Below are 26,344 nucleotides of genomic sequence, written 5' to 3'. Positions count from 1 at the left end.
CCTGACTTTAACTTCATGAGAGACCCTGAGCCAGGGGCACCCAGCTAATATGAATTTAGATTCCCGGCCCACAGAAACGGTGAGATAATAAATGCTGAAAGTTTGGGGGCAGTTTGTTACACAGCAGTAGATAGCTAATACAGGACACATGGGCTGAAGGCTGAAGGGGAGGGGACCACTGCAGTAAATGCAGACAAGAAATGATAAAGGCTTAGACCAGCGTGGTAGCAGGAGAAGTGATGCGATCCTGGCTATGTTGTGAGTGTAAAATCAACTAGATTTGCTAATGAACTAGATATTAGATGGAAAGACAGTGAAGAATAGAGACCGGATTTAAGATTTTTACTTAAGCCACAGAGATAATGGAGGTAACTAAGATAGGTACATCTTTGAGAGGAATGGGTTGGATAAGATAAAACCAGGAGCTGACTTTTTACAAGCTAAATTTATGTATTCTTAATGGTAGAAATATTGAGTAGGTAGTTGGATAAACAAATCTGGAACTTGAGGGGGAAGACTTGGATAGAAATAAAAATTGACAGGTTATCAGCATTATATGGTATTTAGAACCATGAGAAGTAAAGTGTCCTGGGGCACGCTAATGTTAGATGTTGGGAAAATGAGGAACGGTACTGTGGAAGGAAAACTAGAGGAGAGAGCTCTCCTGGAAGACAACTGAAGGAAGCATTTCAAAGAGGAGGGAAAGAAAACCAATGTCAGTGTCATAGATAGGTTAAGAATAATTGTGGGTTCAAGGGAAAAAAGAAAAAAAAATTGTGGGCAATAATCTAGTTTAAGTGGTCCTCCTGAATAGAAATATCTGTATTTCCTAGTCAGGGCTAAGCCATTTTTAATTTATTTTATTTTCACAATGTACATGAGATAAAGGCTGAAAACGTTTCAAGACAAACTAGTTTTACTGTTAAAAAATTGTTTGTCATAAAGGGGACATGTCAGCTAGTTTCTTTGAAATGAAAACTGAGTTTGCTTAACAATAGCCAACATATTCTTTAGCAGTTTGTACCCTAACCCTACCATGAGGCATAGTTGCCCACAAGCTGATTTTAAAGCTGGTAACTTCTTTCCTGCCAACACTTAAGTCCCTTGCTGATGCAAATTGCTATTTACAAAAATCTTTTAAAAAATCTTTTAGGTCCCCCAAATCCAGAACTCATTGCTCTAAGTGTACAGAACTAGTGGCTGCATTGAGTGAATATCATATGCTATGACCTTAATGCTTTGTTAGCGCTGTTGGTCACTCAGCTGAATCAATATTTGAGTCCCCAGATATACGTATCATTTTAAATACATGCCAACCCAATTTCCATATGTTACATTTACTTCTTTCTTCCTTGATCAATGTTGTCTTCTAAAAGAAGTTTAGCCAACACTAATAAAAAGGTAAATATCTTTTAGAAGAGAGGTGAAAGATTTATTTCACACAGGCTTAAATGAAAATTAACCATTAATTAACTAGAAACTGTGTGGTGATGTGAAGCCTCTCAGGTTCAGGGGTATTAGACAACGCACTGAAAGTATAGACATCAGAAATAGGGCGTACAATTAAAATAATCATACGAGGGGTAGAGCTAGGATCTGCGGGGTCCAACGCTTCTGCGGAGCCCTGGAGGTGCAGTGCCTAAGAGCTTGACTGCTGTCCGAAAGGTCAGCAGTTTGAGTTCATCAGTTGCTTCTTGGAAACCCTATGGGGATGTTCTACTGTGTCCCATAGGGTTGCTATGAGTTGATGCCAATGGGTTTTTATATTATTTTTTTAATGCCCATGCAGGTTAGGTGGAGCTTTGGTAGTAGCAGAGTGGTTAAATGTTTGGTTGCTAACCAAACGGTCAGCAGTTCAAATCCACCATCTGCTCCTTGGAAACCTGAGGGGGCAGTTCTTCTCTGTCCAATACGGCCACCGTGAGTCTGAATTGACTTGATGGCAACAGGTATGAAGTTTATGGGTCCCACTTTATGAACAAGGAACATATAAACACACAAATCAATGTTTATGAGGAAATAGCAGAGAAATCAAAACAAACAATAAGTGCTATAAACTTAACAAATACCACAAACATTGAATTTCCAAAGGAATCACAGAATATTTGATTAATTAACTGGCTGACCTATCTAACACTACTTTCCTACATGTTTAAGTTACGTAGTCTTTGTCCCTTTATGTCAATGATTTTTTAACATAATTTTCTATAGAGATAATAGAAAATTCAGTCTTCCCTCTCACATATATGATCAAAACTTGTTTTTTTCCTGGTCATTGCTTAGAAAAGCTTGTTTCAACTTCACAACTCCTTGCTGATAAAAACGTGTGGACTTCTAGGCTCCTTATCAAATTTGGGATAGTCTATCAACTTCTTTCACACATAAGCTGTAAAGACATCAGAGTATTTTATGTTTTATTGCAAATTACTAATTATATATTATTATTCATTCCTCTTATTAGAATTTATCTCTTCCTTTTAGAAAATGCTGCTTTCAGTATGAACTGAAATTTTTGTACAACTTGCATCTCAATATGAGAATAATTTTTATTGATGTCATTGCTCATATTTGTTGGTTTTGTTTTATATTCCACTAATTTTTATCTCAACTTTTCCCTTAGTTCTCTAGTAAATAGATTTAAAGATGACTAGAAAGGGTGCCCTTTCTTTTTGTTCACAGAACGAGAAGCCTGGAATTTCTGACTTTATTGAAATAGTCCAAACTGGCTTTCCAAATTGCTGTCAAAATGGCATATTTCCTACTGAACTTACCCTTCGCCAGATCTCAAAAGTTCCTACAGCCTTCCAACACCACCTGACAGCAGGGGCATAATGTAAAGATGTAGAAGGAAAGAAGGCAGAGGCCTTAACCCATGCACTCATGTCCCTTTTGAAAAAATATGCTCAAACATATGACCACGTAAACTCATTGCTAGGGCCCTCCCAGGGGCCCAGAATCTTCTTTAACTTCATAAAATATCTGCCTCTAATTAAATGCACAGGTTGCCATTCACGGGAAAATGTTAATTATAATTATCTGATGACACTGCCTATGGATAAGAAACCCACTGCCACCAAGTCATAGCGACCCTGTAGGAAGAGTCACATCTTTCCCCTCGGAGCAGCTGGGTTTGAACTGTCGACCTTTTGGTTAGTAGCCAAGCACTTTAACCACTGTGCCATCAGGGTTCCTTATGAATGAAAAAGGCTAGAAAAATGTCACAAATTCTTCAATCGGAATTCCAAACCCTTACAACTTCTTTTTTAAAGCTATGGCAAATTCAATAAATTACCACATTACAGACAGACCCTGGATTATGAAGGCGTTCCATTCCTAAATCTGTCTTTAAGTCGAATTTGTACATAAATCAGAACAGTTAAATAAGGTTCATATCTAACATTAGTCAAATGTTTGTCTCAGCATATAGTGTACTTTCGTATGTATAAAAAACGTTAAAGAAACACCTCCAGGCCCACAAAAATGTCTTTAATGTGATAGTACTGTAATAACTGTAATAATACTGTTTTAATATAATAAGCTTTACGAGGGTTGGTCTGTAACTAGTGTTTGTATGATGGCACATAAATCAGACTTTTGTAACCCAGGGATTGCCTGTACTTATCAGGATAAGATACTTAACACATGGCATATGTGCAGTTTTAGAAGTATTTTGCCTCAGACACTTTTGAAATTGCATTATTTGTGTTTAAAGAAAAATGTATAATTCATCCATTCACTTTCGTTCATTCATTTAAATTCAGCTTCTCTGTGCTGTACTCTGTGTAAGACACTAGATACCAGCAGATAGAAAAAAATATAGGGCATGGTCTCTTCCCTGAGGGTCACACTCTACTCAGGATAACAGAAAAGTCAACAGTGGATAACAACTCATTGTTATACGTGCTAGCAAAGAAGTAAGCACAGTGTGGGCCCCATAGAAGTTGTGACTCTGCTGGGAGGGTCTTTCACCCTGAGATGGTCTAAAGATAAGTCGGAGCTGAAGACTAAGACAAATAGGGATTGTGTAGTCAAAGAATGATGTGTGCAAGTAGGAAAGGGATAGTAGAAGCTGAAAAGCTTACAGGAGGGACAACCGTGTTGAGTTAGCAGTTATCAAATAACAGATTTATTAGGTAATTTGTCCAACATCCAAAAGCAATTGCCACTGAGTTGAACTCCAACTCATGGCGACCTCATGTGCGTCAGAATAGAACTGTGCACCAGAGGGTTTTCAATGGCTGATTTTTCTAAAGTAGATCTCCAGGACTTTCTTCCAAGGCACCTCCAGGTAGGCTCGAACTTCCAACCTTCCCATTTGCTTCTGAATGCCTTAACTGTTTGTGGCATCCAGGGATTCCACCATGACTTGAACAGTAAATGATGCAACTGGGATCAAATCCAGACAGGTTGACTGGAGAGCCATTTAACTACTTCTCAAAATAATGATAATAATAACAGCAACAATGATAATATACAGCTGTAGTAAAAAGGATCAATGTAAACAGAGTTAGAATAGAATATTCCTTCCTATACACACACCACAAAAGCATAACATATTTTCAGTTTTTTTTCTAGAATCATCTACTTAAATACCTTAATTTCACTTTATCACCTCTTCTGCAAAACTTTAAAAATACTATTGCATTCACCTTAAAGTTTTTATTTTTTTCAGAGGTATATTATCCTATTTGAAATAAATCATATCAATTCTGCTAAAAGATACAGCAATGAATTTTGTGATCGGCTTAGAAATAATAAATAAAACACATGGGTAAAACGTACCTGTGACTAGGTCGTAGCAGGAAAACTATGCCCAGATTCCCAAGTCTCCATTCTTAGTCAATATATTAAACTCATTTTTCTGGTTATTTATTGCCATGTAATAAATTACCCCAAAATTTCTGGTATAAAATAGCTATTTGATTTTGCTTACAACTTTGGGGGATCAAGGATTGGAGGGAGCCCAGGAAGCACAGTGGTTAAGAGCTTGGCTTCTAACCAAAATGTTGGCAGTTCAAATCCACCAGCCACTCCTTGGAAACCCTGTGAGACAGTTCTACTCTGTCCTATAGGGTAGGGTAGCTATGACTTGGAATCGATTCGATGGCAATAGGTTTTTGTTTTGGGGGGATTGGAGAAGGGCTTGATTGAGGATTTCTAACTTGGTGTCTGTCATGTGGTTGCAGTCAGATGGGAGATTTTGTTAGAACAGCTGGAAGAAGAACTGGGGGCTGACCAGGTATACCAGCAGAAATCAGGCCATATCTATATTTTTTTTTTCCCCTGCAATTTTCTCCTCAGCATGGCTAATACACTTGCTAGCAGGTGGCAGACTTTTTAGAAGATGTTATTGACAGAATTGGAGTTGCTGGGTGGAGCAAACGTTTAAGCATTTGCCTACTAACCAAAAGGTTGGCAGTTTGAATGCACCTATAGGCACCTCAAAACAAAGATCTGGTGATCTACTTCCAGGAGACTACAAGCCAATGAAAATCCTATTGAGCACAGTTCTACTCTGATGCACTTGGGGTCGCCATGAGTCGGAGCCGACTCAATGACAATAGCTTTGGTTTTCTTTTTAATTGAATGAACACATCTCATCTGAAAACCTCTATTTAGATTCATAATGAAAAATCATGTGCTTTTCTCCTAAAGACTTGAGGGAACAAGCAGGGAGAGGCAGATTCGGAGTCCTCATCCACCAGACCCAGTCACCCCCTTCTGGGTCTCAGCCCTGACAATTTCCTCAACCCTCCTACCGTACTGATGTACCGACTACTCTAATAAAGTTATATATGCCTAGAAGTGGAAACAACAATAGCTCAAAAGCAAACCTTAAATATAGACACTATCTTCAGGCAATGTCATTTCATTTCCATATGTCTTTAGAATGTCAGAAAGGTAACAACAAATTATGTCATCTGTAGTTCCCCCTTTAGAATTTTCTGTTCTAGTTGATGATGCTAAACGTAGTTTCAATGGTGAACAAAGTTCAACAGTCTGTTGTGGTTTTCTTTTTTTCAAACTAAGATTTTTTTTTTTTTTTCTAATTCACTGCAACTGTAAAAAGTTCCACTCTGTGAATCCCAGTCAATATTCAGTCCAGAGCTAAATATGAGTAAATATGACAACTAACTCTTTCCTACTTTGACAAATTTTCTTACTGTAATTCCTTACCAAAAAAAAAAAAAAATTTTTTAGGGAACGTGAAGTCCCAGCAGAAAGCCAGTGGATGGGCCTGGAGATGCGTGCGTGGCCCAGAAAACAAGAGAGGCAAGCAAATACAGTAAGTTAATTCCTGATGTAGAAACACTTTTGATAGTTTGGGTGCGTGATCAGATTGTGTTTATCCAATTGTTTTTAAGCCAAGAAACTTCTCTGAAAGTTAACTCGTTGGTATAAATTAAATTTTCAAAAGGAAATATGCAAGCATTGATATGAGTTACCGCTTTCTCGAGGCAGTGGTGGTACAGTGATAGGACTCTTGCCTTCCTTGTGGAAGACCCGGATTCCATTCCCAACAAGCCAGTGCATCTCAGGTGTAGCCACTACCTATCCGTCAGTGGAGACATTGCATGTTGCTATGACGCTGAACAGGCTTCGGCAGAGTTTCCAGACTAAGAGGAACTAGGAAGAAAGACACGGTGCTCAACTCTGAAAGTTGGTCAGTGAAAACCCTGTGGATCGTAACGGTCTGATCCAAAAGCAGGCAGCATTTGGTTCCATTGTTCTTGAGGAGGCAGTGAGTCCAGCACTGACTCAGTGACAGCCAGCAACAACTCCTTTCTTGTGACTCTGTTCAAAGTCACTGTCCAAAAATGAATGAGGTGACAAGTTAGAGGGGCCACAGAAATCATTTTTACCTTCAGTATAAATGGATTTTATTGAAACTCATCAATGTATTTAGATATTCTATTTCAGAGAAATCCTTTTAAAATGCTATCATGGGTGAATTTTTTTTTTTTTTTTTTGTAATTTTTTTGGTAGTGCTGTGTTTACTCACTAATGGAATGGCTGCTGAATCATTGTTTGTTGGTAGTTTTTTGTTATTTGAAAAAATAGGGTGCCAATTGCTAGTGGTCCATATCGGTACAATGTTCCAGGAAGTACATCACAGACAAAGGCATCACACCTCCTGGTTACACTTGAGCCATAAAATACCTTACTTGACTTTCCAGCGAGCACTTTATAAAGTGTCCCATCAGGGAGGTGACTAATGCAAGTAGGCCATCAGTCCCATGTTCCATGAAGCATATCACACATGCTGTACATATTGGTACCATGGCCAAGAAAGTGCATCACAAACTGCTTTCATCCCAAAAATAACTCATTTACTTGACTATTTCTGAATCCCAGTGACTGTCTTCCCAATAACACAAAGGAAATAGTAAACATACTTACAAGCCTAAAAGACAGAAAAGTTTCACACAATCACCCCTCTGGGAAGCATCCCCTCATACGGATGGCTCTCAACACTCCGGTGTGGCTCAGATCAACTTCCTTAGTTTTTAGGCAGTTGTGTCAGTATCCGCCACTATGCTAGTATGTACTAAAGTGGCTCAGATGCCTGCCAGTAACCCTCCAGGGGCGGAAAATGTAGCTGGAACACATGAAAGGGTTATAAACCTTGAGAGCATTGCCATTATTTTTTGTGGATGTGTTACAGACAGTAGCCTTAATATGAGAGGAAAAAGTCCTCCAAAGTGTAAGTGACAATCCCTGGAGAAGTCAGTAATTGAAAAGAAACACACCTTTTCAAAAAGTGTTTGAGCAAAAATGGCAATGACCGTTAACATAGCAAATGGCATTTCTGAAATGTCAAAATGAAGAGAAAACGTCTTAGGCACATATAATTGAGAAATAATAGAGCAGAGGGTCTTGCTAAACACAGTTTGCTAGGAAGTGGTCCACACAGTAGCCTCTGGGGCTGTCCTGAGCCTTGAGTACATCCACACTGCTGGATTCTTTCAGTGTACGCTAATTGCTCCGGGTGGGGGGCGCGCCCAGGGAGAGGGTGCTGACTGACCGCACAAAGAGCACGCAGCTCTGCACAGGCAGCTTGGCAATTGTCATCAGGATCATCACCGAGCTTTTGGGCACAGCAGGAAACAGGCAGTTTAGAGCAAATTAGCAAGAGCTGCCCACTCTTTTGAAACTTTAAACTTTTACACAGAAAAAAGGATACGGACAACCACATAGTTCTCAGATGAATACATAAATGTGTTAAGCACTCCGTTAGCCAGCTCGTTATTGTTACTCTAAACCGGTTAAAGTCAAGTCTATAACATCAGACTCAGTTTATTTTCACCAGCAGATCGTAACTCAAGTACAGAGCTATTCAGAAAAAAAAAAAAAAAAAAAAACATGTAAACAACAATTTATATTACCCACACCAAACCTGAAAATCGAAAAATCAGCATGTCCTTTAGCTCACGCCACCAATTATTTGCCAGTCAACACACACGCAGTAACACACTTGTTGTCGTTAAATGCCCTCAAGTCAGCCCAACTCATGGTGATCCCATGCACAAGACAATAAAAAGCTGCCCGGTACGGTGCTATCCCCATGATCAGTTGCAGGTCGGAAAACATTTCGTTGTGATCCATAGGGTTCCACTGGCAGTTTTCACAAGTAGATCACCAGCCCTTTCTTTTTAGTTCGCCTTAGTCTGGAAGCTCCACTGAAGCCTGTTCAGCATCACAGCAACACATAAGCGTCCACTGACAGAGGGGTACTGGCTGGGCATGAGGTGCACTGGCCGGGAATCAAACCGGGGTCTCCCACATGGAAGGTGAGAATTCTACCACTGAACCATCATCAATGCCCTCATGAACACACTGGAGATGATGGCACTAATGTATTTATTATATTAATAAAGAAGTTTATTGTTCATAATGTATCCAGTTCTTTGAAAAAATCATTCTAGAGTCTCTGAACCCAGAAATCACTCCTTGCAGTAAATTTCCTCTTTGCCTTATTATTAAATACTTGAACTCTTATCTTCAAAACAACTAGTTGGACAGTTCTAGCAGGCAGCTCAGATGTCCATTTGTTTTAAAACCCACTTCCCACTGCCGTCGAGTCGATTCCGACTCATAGTTGACAATAACATAAAGAAATTTTAAACTGTAAAGCCCAGAGCTTATCAAGGAGGCAACATTCACAGTGGAAAGACTGTGAGATTTGGTGTCAGGAAGTCTTGGACTGGGTTTGAGCTCTATCACTTACTGTGTGACCTTGGGCACGTTACTAAGCCGCCCCTCTAAACCTCGGTTTCCCACCTACAAACTAGAGATGGTCAAGCCTCTCCAGTGGAATTGTCCCGAGATTTAAGTAAGCTCAGACATTTGAAAAGCACTTTGAAACACCACGTGAGTGTTATCTACCAAATACAGACAGAATGACATCGATAAGCAGGGGACTATGTAGGTGTTAAAAAGTGATGCCAATGCTACTAACTTGCTCCTAATAAAAGAGGGTGAAAGGAATTATAATAACTGTGACACAAGGGTAGGGGAAGTCAATGCCATTAACAAAGTACTATCAGTGGTTTAAGAGTCCCTGGGTGACCCATAAGGCTAAGCACTTGACTACTCCCCCAAGAGCTGACAATTCAAACCCATCCAAGGTACCTTGGAAGAAAGACCTGGTGATCTGCTTCCAAAAGTTCCCAGATTTGCAAACCCTGTGGAGCACAATTCTACTCTGCAATACATGGGGCCAATACGAGTTGTAATCCACTTGGCAGCAACTGGTTTGGCTTGGTATTAGCAGTTTCATTGGATTATCTCTATAATAACCCCCAAAGGTAGTATTTTATGAATAAAATAGGATATGGAGTAGGAGTTACAAACTCAAATGTCTACATGGACCCAGAAGGTCATGTAATGTGAAGCGCAGGCTGGGAAAAAGAAAAATAAATATGTATCGTAATGTTTGGCAAGTTCTCAAACTCAGCAGTAGGCAACTATAGGGAGTGCTGAAGACTGTGGAAAAGTGGAGACTGAGTCTATCTCCTAAAGAGGCCAGCGGGTATTCAGCTCTGGCCAGTTGTTGCATCAGGGAAGTGCAAATCTAGTCTTATTAAATTTCCAACTTTTTTCAAGGGATAGTGGACACTGAAATGTGTCTATGAAATCTTCCCGTTTTAAAATGTCGGTTCATATTTTTTTTTTTCCCCTAAAACACCATGTGGATCAATATAGTGGGCCAGGAAAGCATATGAACAGCTGAATCTGCTTGCTGGTTTGCATCTACTGAAGCGAGGAGACTGGGGCAGAAAGGAGAGGGGGTTAGAGGCTCGGTATGTATCTTATTGATGTTAAAATTTACTAGGTTGGTTAATTCACGAACGTGGAATGTAGATGTTCTGATGCTATCACAGAAGGCAGTCATAAGAAAGCTGAAACCATAGCCATGTCATTTGTGGGAAAGGACTTCTGAGGTCATCTGGTCTCACGTGAAACTAATCTTTTTTTTTTTTCCTCGTGCTAAACATTCTTGAGGTCCAACACACAACACAATGAAGCTGAAATATCTTCCTTCTGGCTAAAGATAAAGAGCCATTGATAACAAAGGGAGTGGGCATGATGGATGGTCCCAGGGAAAAGGTAGGTTGGTGGCAAAAGCTAGATCAGGTGAACCCGGGAAATTGCACAGGGACCATTGTGAACACAGACTTCCAGAGAAATGTGACACCAAAGAGCGCAACTGGATTCTGCTATTTTACAGTAATATTTTTATATTTTAGATAACAAATGAAAAGAACAATGTATACAAAAAATAAACACCACCACTGGGGGAAAAAAAAAGGAACTTCATAGAAATAAAGATTGGTTTTGATCTTGGAAAGAAATTCCCATTAATTTATTCATGTGATAAGAATCTTAATTCTTTATGCCAGTAGCTCCCAAACAATCCAGGTATTTAGGACTGAATAAAATTACAGAAAACTGAATGTATCAAATCTGTTTCAGTGTAACTTTTACATAGGACTGGGGTGTGTGGGGGAGTCCTGGTGGCTCAGTGGTTAAGAGCTTGGCTGCTAACCGGAAGGTTGGAATCCACAGGCCTCTCCTTGGAAACCCTGTGGGGCAATTCTACTGTGTCCTATAAGATTGCTAATGAGTCAGAATTGACTCAACAACAAGGGTTTTGTGTGTGTGTGTGTATGTTGGGGTGTGTGTGAAGGCCGTGTTCACAATCCATTAGGAGCGATTATTCTCAACTTTCCATTCAGATACAAAATTATTGGTATATTTCTGTATAATGAAAAAATATTACATGTTTCCACCAGTTCAAAATGACTGGTTCAAACTAGACCACTAATAAAGTAGTGTGTTTTTTGTTTGTTTGGTTTGGTTTGTTTGTTTTTTTAATGTAGCTTCAGCAAGACCAGCTAAGTATGCAGAAATAAAAAGGAAATTTGGATATTTACTGCTGATGTTAAAAGAAACTCAGTATTTCAGATTGCAAATATTAAAATTTACAACTTCAAAAAGAATATAAAAAATAGAAATTTAAGGAATATATATATATGTTGTCCTTGTTGCTGTTGTGTGCTGTCGAGATGATTCCGACTCATAGTGACCCTTTAGGATGGAGCAGAACTGGCCCATAGGGTTTTCTAGGCTGCAATCTTCATGGAAGCAGATCAGCCGGGCTTTCTCCTGAGGAGACACTGGTGAGTTTGAACTGCCAACCCTTCAGTTAGCAGCTGAGCACTTAACCATTGTGCCACCAGGGCTCCTTGGGTATGTATATCTTACATTTTCCTAACGAATTCCATGTCATCGTCCATCCAGAAACTACTGTACTACTGTGTTGCTTGATCGTGGGCATCAAGTATATCTTGGTCTCATGGCAGGGTAACTATGCTATAAGTGCCCTGGAAAAGAGCTGCCTATCTTTTTGCTCCAATTCATTCACTTATTTAAGTCACATGTATTTATAGAGAGGTCTTATGTGCCAGGCACAATGATACGCACAGAGCCTGCAAAACAGACCCACTGTGACTTTGCCCGCAGGGAGGTCTCCCCCGGATGCATCCTGTGTTACCACTATCACACTGCATGTAAGCATTTATTTATTTTGTTAACCCCTTGAGGTTAAGGAATACGCTTTTTTATGGCTCTATCCTCATGGTTTGAAGCCCTGGTGGCACAGTGGTTAAGAGCTACAGCTGCTAACAAACAGGTCGGCAGTTTGAACCTACCAGTTGCTCCTTGGAAACTGTGGGGGGCAGTTCTATTCTGTCCTATAGGGTCACTATGAGCCAGAATTAACTTGATGGCAACTTTTTTTTTTAATCCTTGTTGTTGTTGTTAGCTGTCATCAGGTGGGTACATGACCCCATGCTCAAGGGAAAAAAAGGTTCCCTGGTCCTGTGCCATCCTCATGATGGTTGTGATCCATAGGGTTTTTAATGGCTGATTTTTGGAAGTAGATTGCCAGGTCTTTCTTCCTAGTTCATCTGAGTCTGGAAGTGCTGCTGAAATCTGCTCAGCATCATGGCAACACACAAGCTTCTATGGACAGGCAGGTTGTAGTTGCCCATGAGGTGCACTGGCCTGGAATCAAACCCAGGCCTCCCGCATGGAATGTGAGCATTCTACCTCTGAGCCACCACTGCCACAGCTCTATCCTCAGTGGCTAGCATAGTGTACATAACGTCTATTCGAAGAATAAACGAATTAACAACATGGGGAACAGAATGCGAGAGGGCTGGGGATACTTTGAAGAGTTTGGGAAGACTATTTTGTATCTGGGGCAACTTTAAGCCTTGGTGGTTCATAAATCCTAGAACTGCAGTAATAATAACCAACCTCTGGTTTTTTTTTAGACACCACATGGAGCCCTGGTGGCGCAGTGATGAAAAGCTCAGCAGCTAACCAAAAGGTCGGCACTCCAAATCTACCATCTGTTCCTTGGAAACCCTATGGGTAGCTCTCCTCTGTCCTACAGGGTCGCTGTGAGTCAGAATCAACTCCATGGCAATGGATTTTTCTGTTTTTGTTTTTGTTTTAGACATGACATTCGAAGTTCAAATTTGCTGGGACATTCTCCTAAGTGAGAAGGATTAGTCTGTTCTAACTTATTCCTTCCACTACTGCCTTGAATGCAGGAGTCTCAGGAAAAGTCTGGAACTTTGAAAGTACAGATAAATAAAATGTGAAACACAGCAAATCCCCTGAGACTATGATAATAAAGTACCGTGGAAACAATGGTTACTCCCTAAGTAATCTGAGGTATTTGACCGTTTGTCTGGTTTGACCAGTCAGGTTTGAGGAAGAGAACACACCCACAATGAGGAAAGGAATATGCTAGAATCAGGGCAGGAATTGACAGATCTCCCCACCCCCACACATGTGATTACACCTTAAAATTAGCTAATAAAAATGAGTCATTTTATTCCCTGATTATATGGCTCAAGGAGGAACTTTCATGATTTATTCTTATTCTTCCTCCGCTGCTAGAATTTGTCATCATTAAAAATGAACTAGCCCTACTTACATTTTTAATCATACCATTCCATGTCTTGCTTCCAACTCTGTATCTTGCGTGGTTAACCTAAGGCCTGGAGTTCCCTCTGACGTCAGCAATAACTGACCTACTTATCTAGGTCCCCAGGCTGCTGATCCAAAAGCAGAGGTTGAAAAGAAAAGGCAATCAGAAATCATTACCTTGTTTAGCACATAATTAGGAATAGGAAATATCCAAAGAGAGAGCTCCCCTGGGAGACCTGAGTATACATGCAGAATTCTAAGGAACAGTCCACAGGCGAGTTTCTAATGCCTTTTTTTCCACCTCGGATAAGACTGTAATGTAACCTGTAATGCAAATGTTCTCTGAGCTAACACAGACCTTCGCCAAAACCCTCCTCAGCAAGTCACCTTAGGAAAGCAGGCTCAGCCTGAGTCAGCCACAGATTACCTCATCAGCAAACAACTCCCATTAGCTGTTCAGACCCCGAGATCAAACCCTTTTTCTGAGTTGCTGGAAGTGTCTGGATTTCAAAGCAGTTGCAAATGTGACCTCTCTCCTCACCTGAAGGCAGTCAGCTCAGCGTGGATACTGTGCTGATCAATAAAAGTAGGGAATAAGAGAAGTTCCTTGAAATTTCTGAAAAATGAAGGGCACTATAATTTTAGAAAAATATCAGTACTGAGTTAAAAAAAAAAAATGGAGATAAATATGACAGGAAAAAAAATCAGTATTTCTCATGCTCACACACACACACACACACACCCCAAAAAGCCTTTCCCTGAAAGCCTTGGTGTTTAAAGGATAATGAAAACGATTTCATTTCTGTCCCAGCGTGAGCTTCGCAAGCAGCTCAGAAACAAAGGAAGATTGTCAGCGCTGGTTGGGCGGGGCTCAGATGGGTGGGCGGGGCTCAGATGGGTGGGCGGGGCTCAGAGGTCACTGAGAAGCAGGGGCCAGTACAGGGGGCGGGGGGCGAGGGGCAGGGGGTTTTTCTTCCCTCCTGCGCAGCAGGTATTGCTCCTGTCCTGTCTCTTCCTTCTTCTTTTAGCACAAGGAAAACTGAGCTCACACTTCCTCCTTTACAAAGAAACAATAATGCGAAACAGTTAAGGCTTCGAGTAAGCCAGCCAAGGGGAAAAGAAACTAGGCTCTATCGTTGGTAAACTGGGGGTGAAGAATCACAAGCTACCCCTCAGACCTTGAGTATATTGCTACCTGAAAAAGCTCTATCGTTGGTAAACTGGGGGTGAAGAATCACAAGCTACCCCTCAGACCTTGAGTATATTGCTACCTGAAAAAGCATCAAATACCTGTCGGTGGTCCTGAGTCAGGCTGGCTCCAGAGCTGCTAAAGACAGAAAAATGCAGATAAAATTGTTTGAATATCTTACCATTGGTAAATGCTGGCTCCAACCAGTTACCAGATAGGGAGCTGCTTGAAACAAAGGAGTAAAGAAAAGGGAGTGGTCATTACAGAGGTTAGACTATCTCATTTTATAATCGTGTTTCTCACTCGTTGGTATAGGACACATGCAAGTAAAACACAAGCAAACAGAAAAACAAACTTGTTGCCCTGGAGTCAGTTCTGACTCATGGTGATCCCATGTGTTACAGAGTAGAGCTGCCCTAGGAGTGGCTAGTGAATTTGAACTTCCAACCTTTGGGTTAGTAGCCAAGCTCTTGACCACTACAGCCACCAGGCTTCTATGCAAATAGAGAGGGAGAAAATTTAGAGTAAGTACTTAAGGTGTATTTGACTCTGATGAAAGTTAGTTATTTCTGACTGAAAGTCATTAGCCAAGTTGGTTCAGTTCAAAGAGCTCCCAGAGAATCAAACGGCAATGGTATCGATGGCGCTAAGACCAGGCGGGCAGATGTGTGGGCGCTTTCCTTTTTACAGAACCACAAAAGTCAGTGTCACTTTGTGTCAGTGGTGGGGGATAGGGGGATGTGTTAATAACCTAACCGTAAAGAAGCTAAACGACTTGTATAATTCAGAAAGGTTGAATGCAAATATTATTTCCATAAAGACAATGTAATAAGGTTAGGCCATATTAACTTTACAGAAATCTTTCTTCTCAAATGCCACCCAAATTAGATTTGGTCCTCAGTATGAAATTATCAATATCATTATTCTAAGTTTAGGAGTCTCAAGATACTTGCTATGAAAACCTAGTATACATGCTATAGATTACACATTGTGGTGGCTGTGAAACGGAGTTGGGTTTCCACGTTGATGCTCTTTTCCTTCACCTGTTATTTAACTTTGTCTGTCTGTATTTACACATCTTTAAACCCAATTCCTCCACCTCTGCTACCCTACTCGTAATTCCCTGCTTTCCTACTCGGAGACTTTTTTTTTTTCCTTCATTTTTCACCACCATCCCATCATTTTATCCTCTTCTTTTCTACTTTAGGAGTCCCTGGGTGGTGCAAACGATTAACACACTCAGCTGATAATCCAAAAGTTGGAGGTTTGAGTCTACTCAGAGAGGTGTCTTTAAAGAAAATCCTGGTGATCTACTTCCAAAAAATCAGCCATTGATTTTGTTTGTTTGTTTTTTTTTTGCTTGAGGTGAAAGTTTATAGCCCAAGTTAATTTCTCATACGAAAATTTATACACATACTGTTTTGTGACATTGGTTGCAATCCCAGCAATATGACAACACACTCCCCCGTTCCACCCCAGGTTCCCTGTGTCCATTCAACCAGTTCCGGTCCCTTCCTGCCTTCTCATCCTGCCTCCGGACAGGAACCGCCCATTTGGTCTCATGCATCTGATTGAACTAAGAGGCACACTCGTCACATGTATGATTTTTTGTTTTATAGTCCTGTCTAATCTTTATCTGAAGAGTGGGCTTGGGGAATGGAAAAAACCCTGTGACTGTTCTGACACACCTGAGGTCGCCATCAGTCAGGACTGACTGAACAGAAACTGGTTGGTCTGCTTTGCCTTCTTCTTTGCTTCCTCTAAATTAGGACCGATTTTATCTTCAACGAGGGAAGATGTCATAGAACCAGCTTTGTACTCCCATTGTTGTTGTGTGCTGTTGAGTCAATTCCAACTCATAGCAACCCTATACAGCAGAATAGAACTCCCCTGTAGGGTTTTCTTGGCCTAAATTTTATGGGAGCAGATCAAGAGGTCTTTTTTCCTATGCAGCAGCTGGGGGGTCTGAACTGCTCACCTTCTGGTTAATAGCCATTAACCATTGTGCCCCCAGGGCTCCTTATACTCCCATTGCTGGGCGAATTTTCTCCTGTCTAAATGAGTGTTGGACAACTTGCCTTTGCCATTTCTCTATTACTTGTTCCCTTTAAACCAGGAGACTCTGCTGCTGTAGTTTCTGCCCCAACCGGCCACCTGAAACAACTGTTCATCAGTGATTTCTTAGCCACTTGCCCCCGAACACTTGCTTTGCAGCATTCGACTTCTTCAGCAATACGATATCACGCTGTTTTAACTTCTGGTTTGGAACACTCTAGCTGTACGTGTGGTGCTTCTACACTCCCCTCCATTTGTTCGTCCTCCAATCTGTCCTGACCCTCACTTACATGGGATTTCCCCACAGTATCGGAGTCTGTGGCTTTCTTTGCCTGATTTGCATGCATATTAGAACTACATTTCAAAATTTTAGCAATTTTTATTAAGTAACGTTGGAGATTTATTTTGCAAGACAAGCATCTTATAAAATCACATAATTACTGTGAATGAAAGAAAATATTTCTATTTAAAATCAATTCTTTTATTCTCAGTGCTAAATTCCTCTTCATTCTCTCTAATCCATCAGCCGATGGTATACTTGCTAGTTAAAACACTGTTAATAAACTGCAGTTAACATAAGAAAGTATTCTCTTTATTTCACATCAGGGAGGTCTAGTCTAACATCATTGATACTTTTGTCAATAAATTGTTACAGGTGTCTATGTATCAACCTTATGATTTTATTAAAGGAAAACATTTCACTGTTTGGTGGTTTTTCTTCTTGGTAAAATGTTATTTATTGTACTTGTTATTAACTTATTTTCTCTCAGCTCCACACCCACACTTCTATCCTCTGCTTTGCTGTGTTGGAGTTGGGACCCTGCAAGCCATGTTTCCGCTGACAGTTGGTTTTGCCAGTAGGGGGCGCTAGATGGGGCCTGCAAGCTGGAGGAGGAAGAGACAAGCACCCTCCTGTTTTCTTCCTGTTACCTGACTCTGACCATCTTCCCAGCAGTGCCTCTTTACTCAGCAGCGGTTCTTTCCTCTAGCAGCAGCTGATGCCAGTTGGGAGCATTTCCCACACATTCACAACCGTCTTCATTGCACCCCTGTCCCCAAGACACCGGCACATTCCCACAGGGCCCAATTCTGGGAAACCTGTGTCCTGGCTCCACAGGGTCCTTACTGAGCTGAGAGATACCAACAAAAGCTAGGCAGCAGCACCTCCACAGAGACCTGCATTTCAGCTCTGCAAGGCCCCTCGCAGCAGTCCTAAGTGTTAATCATTTCAAATTCCTCCCTTTGTTCCTCTGGCCTGGTGATGGAAGATGCTTGTTGCAATAGCTACTCTCAGGGTACCTTAACCCGTTGAAACCCACTGTCCTCGAGGGATTCCAACTCATAGCAACCCTATAGGACAGAATAGAACCGCCCTCTAGGATTTCCAAGGAGCACCTAGTGGGTTCGAACTCCCGACCTTTTGGTTAGCAGCTGTAGCTCTTAACCACTCACTACGCCACCAGAGTTTCCATAGAGTTCTCTTTTTATTTTTGTTATCCAGTTAACAGCTTTATGTGTAGTTAACAGCTGTGCATATGAAATGGCCTCTGTTCAAATCACTGGTGTGGTCTCTGTGTCCTGACTGGATCATTTAACTTATCTTAGAAACTATTAATACCAATCAGAAGGCATCATTTGTGAAGTGGGTATCTCAGCCTTCATGAGTAAGATTTTCTCTCATACTTGGGCTTAGGCAACAGCTTAACAAAGTAGCTTGCCAAATAGAGATTGATTAACTGACCAGTAAAATCCAGAGAAGAATTTTCATAACTGCCATATCTAATTCAAATGCAGAGTCATCCAATTTTTACCTCCTGTAGTGGATACTGTGGTGTGCTACCCAGATTCCCCTTCTGGACAAAGGCCTTTATTCCCTAGTTCCAGGGAGTGTTGCCTGCTGATAGCTTACCCTTGAGTTCCTACAGGATTGACCTCAGCTGATGGAAGCTGATGGGCTCAAGTTCAGACCCAGTCCCTGGGGGCAGCCAAGATCCAGTGACTGGCCCGTGCAGAGATACAAAATTCTGGCATCCTTGGTTCATCTGGGAACATAGCTGAAGCCCCATCTCTGATTCAGAGCTCCCTGTGAGATGGGCTGAGGTCCTGGTTGCCGCTGCGTCACAGCTCAGCTTTTCCCTCTGCCCCTCTACTTCACTCCCGCCCCCCTCAGTAGCTCTTGCTCATGTTTTTACAAATCTCTCTCTCACAGTCGGTTTCCCAAGTAACACCACTTATGGCGCCCAAACTGTATTCCCAAAATTTAGCGATTGTCAGTGTCAAGCAACCTTACAGAGACCACATGAGAAGCATGTAATACTTGCTAGACAAATATGAACAGTAAACATTTATGTTGCTTCCTCTCCAACAGAAAAAGAATGAGTGAGATCATCCAAAGAAAGAAAGCAAAAAACAAAACTAAGGTAGTGCAACTCACCACTGTCAATCATTGCAGGGACTTCACAAAAGCAAAATGTGGCTTAATAGCAAATGACCCGAAAGACTACAAGAAAAAAAAATTAAATCATATATAGACATTTGACACTACAAGTTATCAGACAAAAGAATAGACCCATTCTTCCCTCTGAGTCACTGAGAGTACGTCCGCAAGCTGTACCCACCATGAAGCATGAGCGCAGACTAGGACAGACTACCCACGGAGACACGGCTGGGCAGAGTGAGACTTGGTAAGGGACATTGGGGAGAGTCTGTGAGCGTCATCCCAGATGTACAGAATGTATGCAAAAGACATAAACCTGAGGGCTGGTTATGTGCTTACTATCTGAATTCTGTTAAGCTGAAAGTTTAAGAATTATTTACTATCCAAGTCGTCTGGACGTTATCTTAAAATTCCTGATCTTCACAGACCCTTTTGAACTGACAGAATTTGATTCCGATTACCAAGCTCTCTGTAGAATTTGAGACTTAAACTTGACCTAGAAGCCTTACGCTTGCTAAGTGTTTACCAAGATTATGTAATCGAGCTATAGTAAGTATATAATCAGCTTTGACAAAATGGTAAGCAACTCATAAAACTACAACATATGAGTAATGATCTTAATGACAGTTACAGGAAATGCTATTCATTCTCTAATAATCACTGAGGTTTATTGATTACTGTATATAAGGTACTACTTTAACCACTTCATATAAATGATTATGTTTATTCTTACAATCACATTATGAAAGAGATACTATTAGTAACCCTATTACATAGAGGAGTAGATAACCTGAGGCACAGAGAAGTTAGGAAACTCTTAAAATCAAACAGTTAATAAATGGCTGAGCCTGGAATTGCACTTAGGAGGTCCGATAGGTGACTTGGCAAATTTAATCATTATCTTGGGATATTGATTAATTATTTACTAATTATTTAATCTGATTTACTGTTTTATTCAAAGAGTTCTTCTAAGTCATTCCTCTGCTGTTGTGCATCTTCAGCAAACCTGAACTCTAGCATGATGTATTTTTATACAGGGAAAATACCATGAACTTCACTTTGCATAAATAAACTATGGGGGAAAACCAAAAAAAAAAAAAAAACTAATAGCTTGCCCTCAAGTCGATTCCAACTCATAGTGACCCTATAGGGAAGAGAAGAGCTGCCCCATAGGGTTTCCAAGGAGCAGTTGGTGGATTAGAACCACGACCTTTTGGTTAGCAGCCAAACGCTGAACCACTGTGCCACCAGGGCTCCAAAGCTGGGGGGAAGCACCTACAGAACCATGGAGAATTTCCTTTTGCATCCCTCTTCCTGTTTAAACAGAGCAAACATAAAAGAGTGACTTAATAGTCTTAATAAGTGAAAACTATCCATCCTAAAGAATGTTTGGCTTAGGTGACTTGGAATGGTAGGTTAACTTCACAACCCCAACTATTTGCTAAGTTTATCTTTTTGTTTTGTGAAAACCCAACTTTAGCATTAGCGCTATAACACTACCAGTGATACTACTGGGTGATGTTAATTTTTCAATATGACTAGAAGAAAAATATATATGCATTTCTTATGGAAATCTATACATTCATGTGCTTGTATGTGTTGTAGACCATTTTTTTTTTCCTCCATTGAGGTACACTGCTCTTCTATTTAGAAGACAATTTCTTTACAAATTGTGATCCTCTACATGACAGTCTATGAACACAGAAAATTGAGTATTATGGTCTGTGAGTTGGACATTCTACTTCCAGTGAATATTGGCGTTATTTGCTCTTATGTAGTGTGTCGGAGTTCCTGACTTAAACAGCTAAGCACTCGAGTGCTAACCAAAAAGTCTGTGGTTCCAGTCCACCCTGAACTGCCTCAGAAGAAAGGCCTGGTGACATACTTCTGAGAACCAGTCACTGAAACCCTGTGCAGCACGGATTTGCTCTGACACCCGTGAGGCCACCAGGAGTCGGGATTGACTAGAAGACGGCTGGCATGGTTTTATACTGTGCCAGATTTTCCATAACCAACTAATATCATCATTTGTGAAAAGTTCCACTCAAAAGAAATAGTAATAATAACCCCCACATCCATAGAGTTAGAGAGCTCAATGCTACTGTGGCTTGCTTGTTATCAACATCAAGATGACAGTATCAGAAATAATCACAATAGAAAATACTTATTAAGCACTTTGTATGTGCCAAGTACGGGTCAAAGTGCCTTGTTTTGTTTTGCTTCGTTAGCTCTTATACTCCTCACTATGTAAAGATGATATTATTTTCATTCGCGTTTTTGCTTTGTTTATACGGTTTTCATTGACCGTTGAGGTATCTTTCACTCAATAGAGCCACTGTCAGGGAAGTGGCTTCCTCCTTTGTCCAGTGAAGTTTCCTGTGTTACAACGTTATTGTTATTTTTGAGGAGGGTTTGCCATCATTTGTTTTGAAGTCAGTGCCAGCTGAGTGAAAGTATTCAGCATATGAATAAAAACGTAAATAATTCTTTGTTTACATGTATTTATTAAGACCCACAATTTCTTTGATTCTTAGAATGATTTAAAATCCTGGAGAATGAAATCATGAGCAAAAAAACAAAACAAAACAAAAAAACCCAGGGGTCAAAATCCCCTAGAAAGCCCAAGGTTCTTTTTTTTTTTTTTTTTTGACCTTTCAAATACATTTTCCTTTTAAGTACAATCTCAGGAAAGAGTAAAGTGCCATTAAAAGGTTCCCATTCAAAGAAACATTGTTATTACAACATAACATAACACCAACAGGATTCTAACACAGAGGTGAACACAATTTTGCCTAAAAATACTTAACCTGGTTTTGTTGTACTGTGGACATAAAAGGCAATGAGACCACATTTTCTTTAAAATTCATGAAACATTAATTACATTGTAAGTTTTGATGATTACACAGTACAGTCAGCTTCTATATTCATTCATATGTAAGTATTTTAACCTGTTTCTGATCATTCAATTCTATTATCCTTCTTTCCCAATACAACCGAATCGAATTGATCCGAACCCACGCAGAAGACTCAAACCAGCTGAAGAGAATTAGGATAATGCCAATCTGAAATGGTGAAACTTTGCACCTCCCCTTATTTGTCCTGAATAAAAAAAGAAATTGTGACACATCTGATCACTAAAAAGTACCCCAGCGATTCCGTTCAACCCAAACTCTTCCTTTTACAAGGAACTAAGGTTCAGTGTAACAAAGGCATGAACCTTGTACTAGAACAGAAATTCTAAGTACACCTAGGTCAAAGTAGCTTGATGATCCACTGTTATGAGCAACGGCCCCTAAATAGAGTCTTAGCAAATTTGAGAAACTGTGATTTGGGGAGTTTAGCTCATTCCTATTCAAGGTGAGTTCTCCGGGCCAGCAACTTTAGTATCAGAAATGCTGAACTACTACTGAGACCAACTGAATCACAACCTGCCTTTCAACAAGATCCTCAGATGATTACTACGCTCATTTGAGGTTAGGTTGAAAAACACTGGTTTAAATTATACCGAGGAGATTGAGGTAAGCAAAGGCCTTCTTTTTCCCTGGGACTTTCTGTGATAGTACAAGTCTGCTGATCATGACTGGTGCCCATCTGACATTTTGACATTAACTTAAGTTCCTAAAGCAGCGGAATCTATTCTACATTTGCAAATTGTTATATTATAGCCCCATACCAATCCCATTTAGTGCTAACCCAGGGAGGGGAAACCCACTTACACATTTTCGTAGATGAAGACATTCAAAAGGAAAGTGAAAAACAAGTTTCTGACATGGCTTGTTAAATGGGTCAGAGTACAATGACTAGATGTGCCCAGCTAAGCAGGGCTTTTCCAACCATCTTACAGAGCATGGTATCGCTAAGGGATTCTTCACAGAGCAACTATTACTTCTTTTAAATAAAAATAATATCTTCATTTCCTTTCACCCTGTGCATTGACAATCCTCTCACCACCCTGTGCATTGACAATTCTCTCACCATACATGTGTTAATGTCCACCTTTTGGAATTAAATATTGTTAGTTCAATTAAACAAAAACGTATTATGTCAGATGTGTGCTGAGAGCTAAGTCTAAGTAAGACACAGTCCTGTCTTTTCAAGAGTTCACAAATTTTGCTCCTGACAGAAGGAATTAAGGGAATAATAAGGAACTTAAAAAAAAAAAAAAAAACCTAATTTTTTTTTCCTTTTGTATCTGTAGGAGAAAAAGGAAGTAGCAAAGATCCCTTCAAGTCTATTTCATAGCTGTTTCTTGGAGGCTGTAAAATAAGAAGCTAAATTGGTAGAAATTACTTAAAATATAAAAATGGCAAAGGGAAATGCTGCTGTGGGTAGGTTATAAATGACCTTAGAGATCTGAGGAGGGTAAATTACTGAGGCCAACTGAAAAATAGTCATTTTAATCCAAAGACTGTAAGCCTTTCCATGTTATATTGCTCATGTATTGGAACATCCTCTCGTGAAATTATAGTGTTTTATAACTAGTGACTAAAATTGATATCATGTTTACTATGCAAAATCCCTGCTATTTTTCAAATGGATATATACTTTAATGTGGAATTGAAATTTAATACCTAAAGCACCAAGCAATAAAACCAACCCACCTAGTTTCAAACCCTGCTTAAATTATTTTTTGAATTTTGTATCTAATAATATAGTACGATAACACTGAAACAAGATTAACACTGTGATACTGTTTGTTTAGGAAACTAAGTATGTTGCTATGGAAACAGACCTTCTGCATATCTATGGAAACAGTAACAGTGTTGTAAATAATGATACTGAAAAGGGGAACCATGTAAACCTAACCTATGAATTCTAAGAAAAAGAATAGAGACAGGGAGATGGAGGGAGGAAGAAATCTATTTTCTTGTAAGAGAAGCATTGTTATGTATCTTTTGACTCATGATATGATTTCTAAGTTGTTTTCAAAATCTTCATTGTGTCTTCTACAACCTTCTTTTAGTTTCTCTCTTCTCCTTAACTGACCAAATCATAACCTATTTACACTTAACAAGAAAAGTCATTGAAAACTGGTTTTGACTCAGCTGCACATTGATAGTATTTTACAGGCCAAATAACTTTTCCTAAAAGAGTTAAAATGGGGAGAAATTGCAGAAAGCATGTTTCACTTAATACATTTTGAGATAGAAGAATGCTTTTTAAAGCCCTGCTTATAATTACCAAATACTATTTTAAATTGGGCTATTAAAAGAAAAATCTTTTTTTTTTTTTTTAATGCTATGAGCGTTTGAAATCATAACTGAATACAAATCCTTTTTTTGCTAATCTGTGACTTTGATTTCCTGGCGACCTTTCATTCTACTGGAAGCAATGTCCGTGTCTTATTCCCCTTTGCAATTCCCTGATATGACTAACGCGCCACACACCTGGGTAATAGACATTATGGAATAAATGATGGCCCTAGTGGTACAATGGTTAAACGCTCAGCTGCCAACCAGAATATTGGTGGTCTGAACACACCTAGCAACTCTATAGGAGAAAGACCTGGCAATCTGCTTCTGTAAAGGCTACAGCCAAGAAAACTCTATGGGGCAGTTCTGTTCTGTCATATGGGGTCACTGTGAGTTGTAATCACCTCCACAGTACCCAGCAACAATGAGTCAGTTACATATCACAACATATTCAACAACACGGAATGTTTATTGACTATTTTTGTCATGTTCCAAGAGCTGTTCTGGGCTGGGACAAATAATGGGGAATAATGCCAAAATGTTCATGCCAATATATGAACAACACAGGGGAGATGCCTAGAGTCAGGGCCAACTTTGTGGGCACCACACTCAGGAGGGCCCCCTGCTTGGTTTAATGATCTGCTGTGGCCATCTTGAAATTCTTAATTATTTTGTCTTCAGGCTTGTGTTTTTAAGTTAGGTTTGAATGGGACAACAGAGCAAGTACGTGGGTAAGCAAGATACAAGGGATGGGGGAATGATGGGGCAAATTTTATCCACAAAGATATTATCCCAGCTTTGTTTTTCATGGTTAAAAAAAAATTGGAAACAAAAACAAATTATTAATTATTGCTATAAGCACCTAATGGAAAATTACATTGTCATTCAATATTATGTTCCCAAGGCTCTTTCATAACATTCTGGAGGAATGGGTTTGGAAATCCTGGTGGCATAATGGTTAAGTGCTATGGCTGCTAACCAAAAGGTCGGCAGTTCAAATCCGTTAGGTGCTCCTTGGAAACTCTACAGAGCAGTTCTACTCTGTCCTATAGGGTCGATATAAGTCGGAATCGACTCGACGGGAGTGGGTTTTGGGTTTTTTTTCATAACATGGAAAATAGCTTAGATACATAAGTTATGAAAGTCACATGTAATGGTGTATATGTACACAGTGTGCTCACCGCGTAAGGAAAGAGATCTACGCCTAGGAAAAAGACTGAAAGGCCATACACAAAAACACCGACAGAGGCAGTCTTTAGGTAATAGGTACATTTGATTTTTTTTTTTCTTTCTGCTACTCTGTATTTTCCAAAATTCCTTCATGAATATTTATTGCCTTTTTATTAAAAAGGCAACTTTAATTATCTTATTAAATTTATTGTAATTTTTTAAATAAAATAAATATGAAACTGAATTATTACTACACATACTGAAATAGGTCAGTAGCAAAAGAACACCTATTACAGATAAAATAAGAGAGCACAGAAAAGGATGGAATACTCCCAAACTCACTCTACAAAGCCAGCAGAACCCTGATACCAAAACCAGGTAAAGATACCACACAAAAAAAGATAATTACAGACCAATATCCCTCATGAACTTAGGCACAAAAATTCTGAACAAAATTCTAGCCAATAGAATTCAATGACACATCAAAAAAATAATTCACCATGACCGAGTGGGATTCATAGCAGGTATGCAGGGATGGTTCAACACTAGAAAAACAATCTAATCCATTATATAAAACAAAAGACAAGAACCACATGATCTCATCAATTGATGCAGAAAAGGCATTTGACAAAGTCCAACACCCATTCGTGATAAAACTTTCACCAAAATAGGAATAGAAGGGGAATTCCTCAACATAATAAAGGGCGTTTATACAAAGCCAACAGCTAACATCATCCTGAACAGAGAGCCTGAAAGCATTCCCCTTGAGAACAGGAACCAAACAAGGATGCCCTT

At 39.9% G+C, this 26,344-nt stretch overlaps 2 long non-coding RNA genes across 2 annotated transcripts in view; one reads left to right on the top strand and one right to left on the bottom strand.

Annotated features, from left to right (window-relative positions):
• Nucleotides 1-6,477, top strand: part of LOC135231282 (uncharacterized) — a 48,785-nt gene extending 42,308 nt beyond the window's left edge. The window contains exon 3 of the long non-coding RNA XR_010321974.1: nt 6,202-6,477. This is a non-coding gene — a long non-coding RNA (uncharacterized LOC135231282). The remainder of the gene's footprint in view (nt 1-6,201) is intronic.
• Nucleotides 1,739-23,361, bottom strand: LOC135231281 (uncharacterized). Its single transcript, XR_010321973.1, has 3 exons — nt 14,877-23,361; nt 6,447-7,600; nt 1,739-4,477 (listed from the first exon to the last, which is right to left on the bottom strand). It is a non-coding gene; the product is annotated as an uncharacterized LOC135231281 (long non-coding RNA).
• Nucleotides 23,362-26,344: the final 2,983 nt, after the last annotated feature.

This window comes from Loxodonta africana, chromosome 4 (genome assembly GCF_030014295.1).
Source record: "Loxodonta africana isolate mLoxAfr1 chromosome 4, mLoxAfr1.hap2, whole genome shotgun sequence".
Lineage (NCBI taxonomy): Eukaryota > Metazoa > Chordata > Mammalia > Proboscidea > Elephantidae > Loxodonta > Loxodonta africana.
Note: the sequence above shows the minus strand (reverse complement) of the source record. Positions and strands in the feature narration are given on the sequence as shown.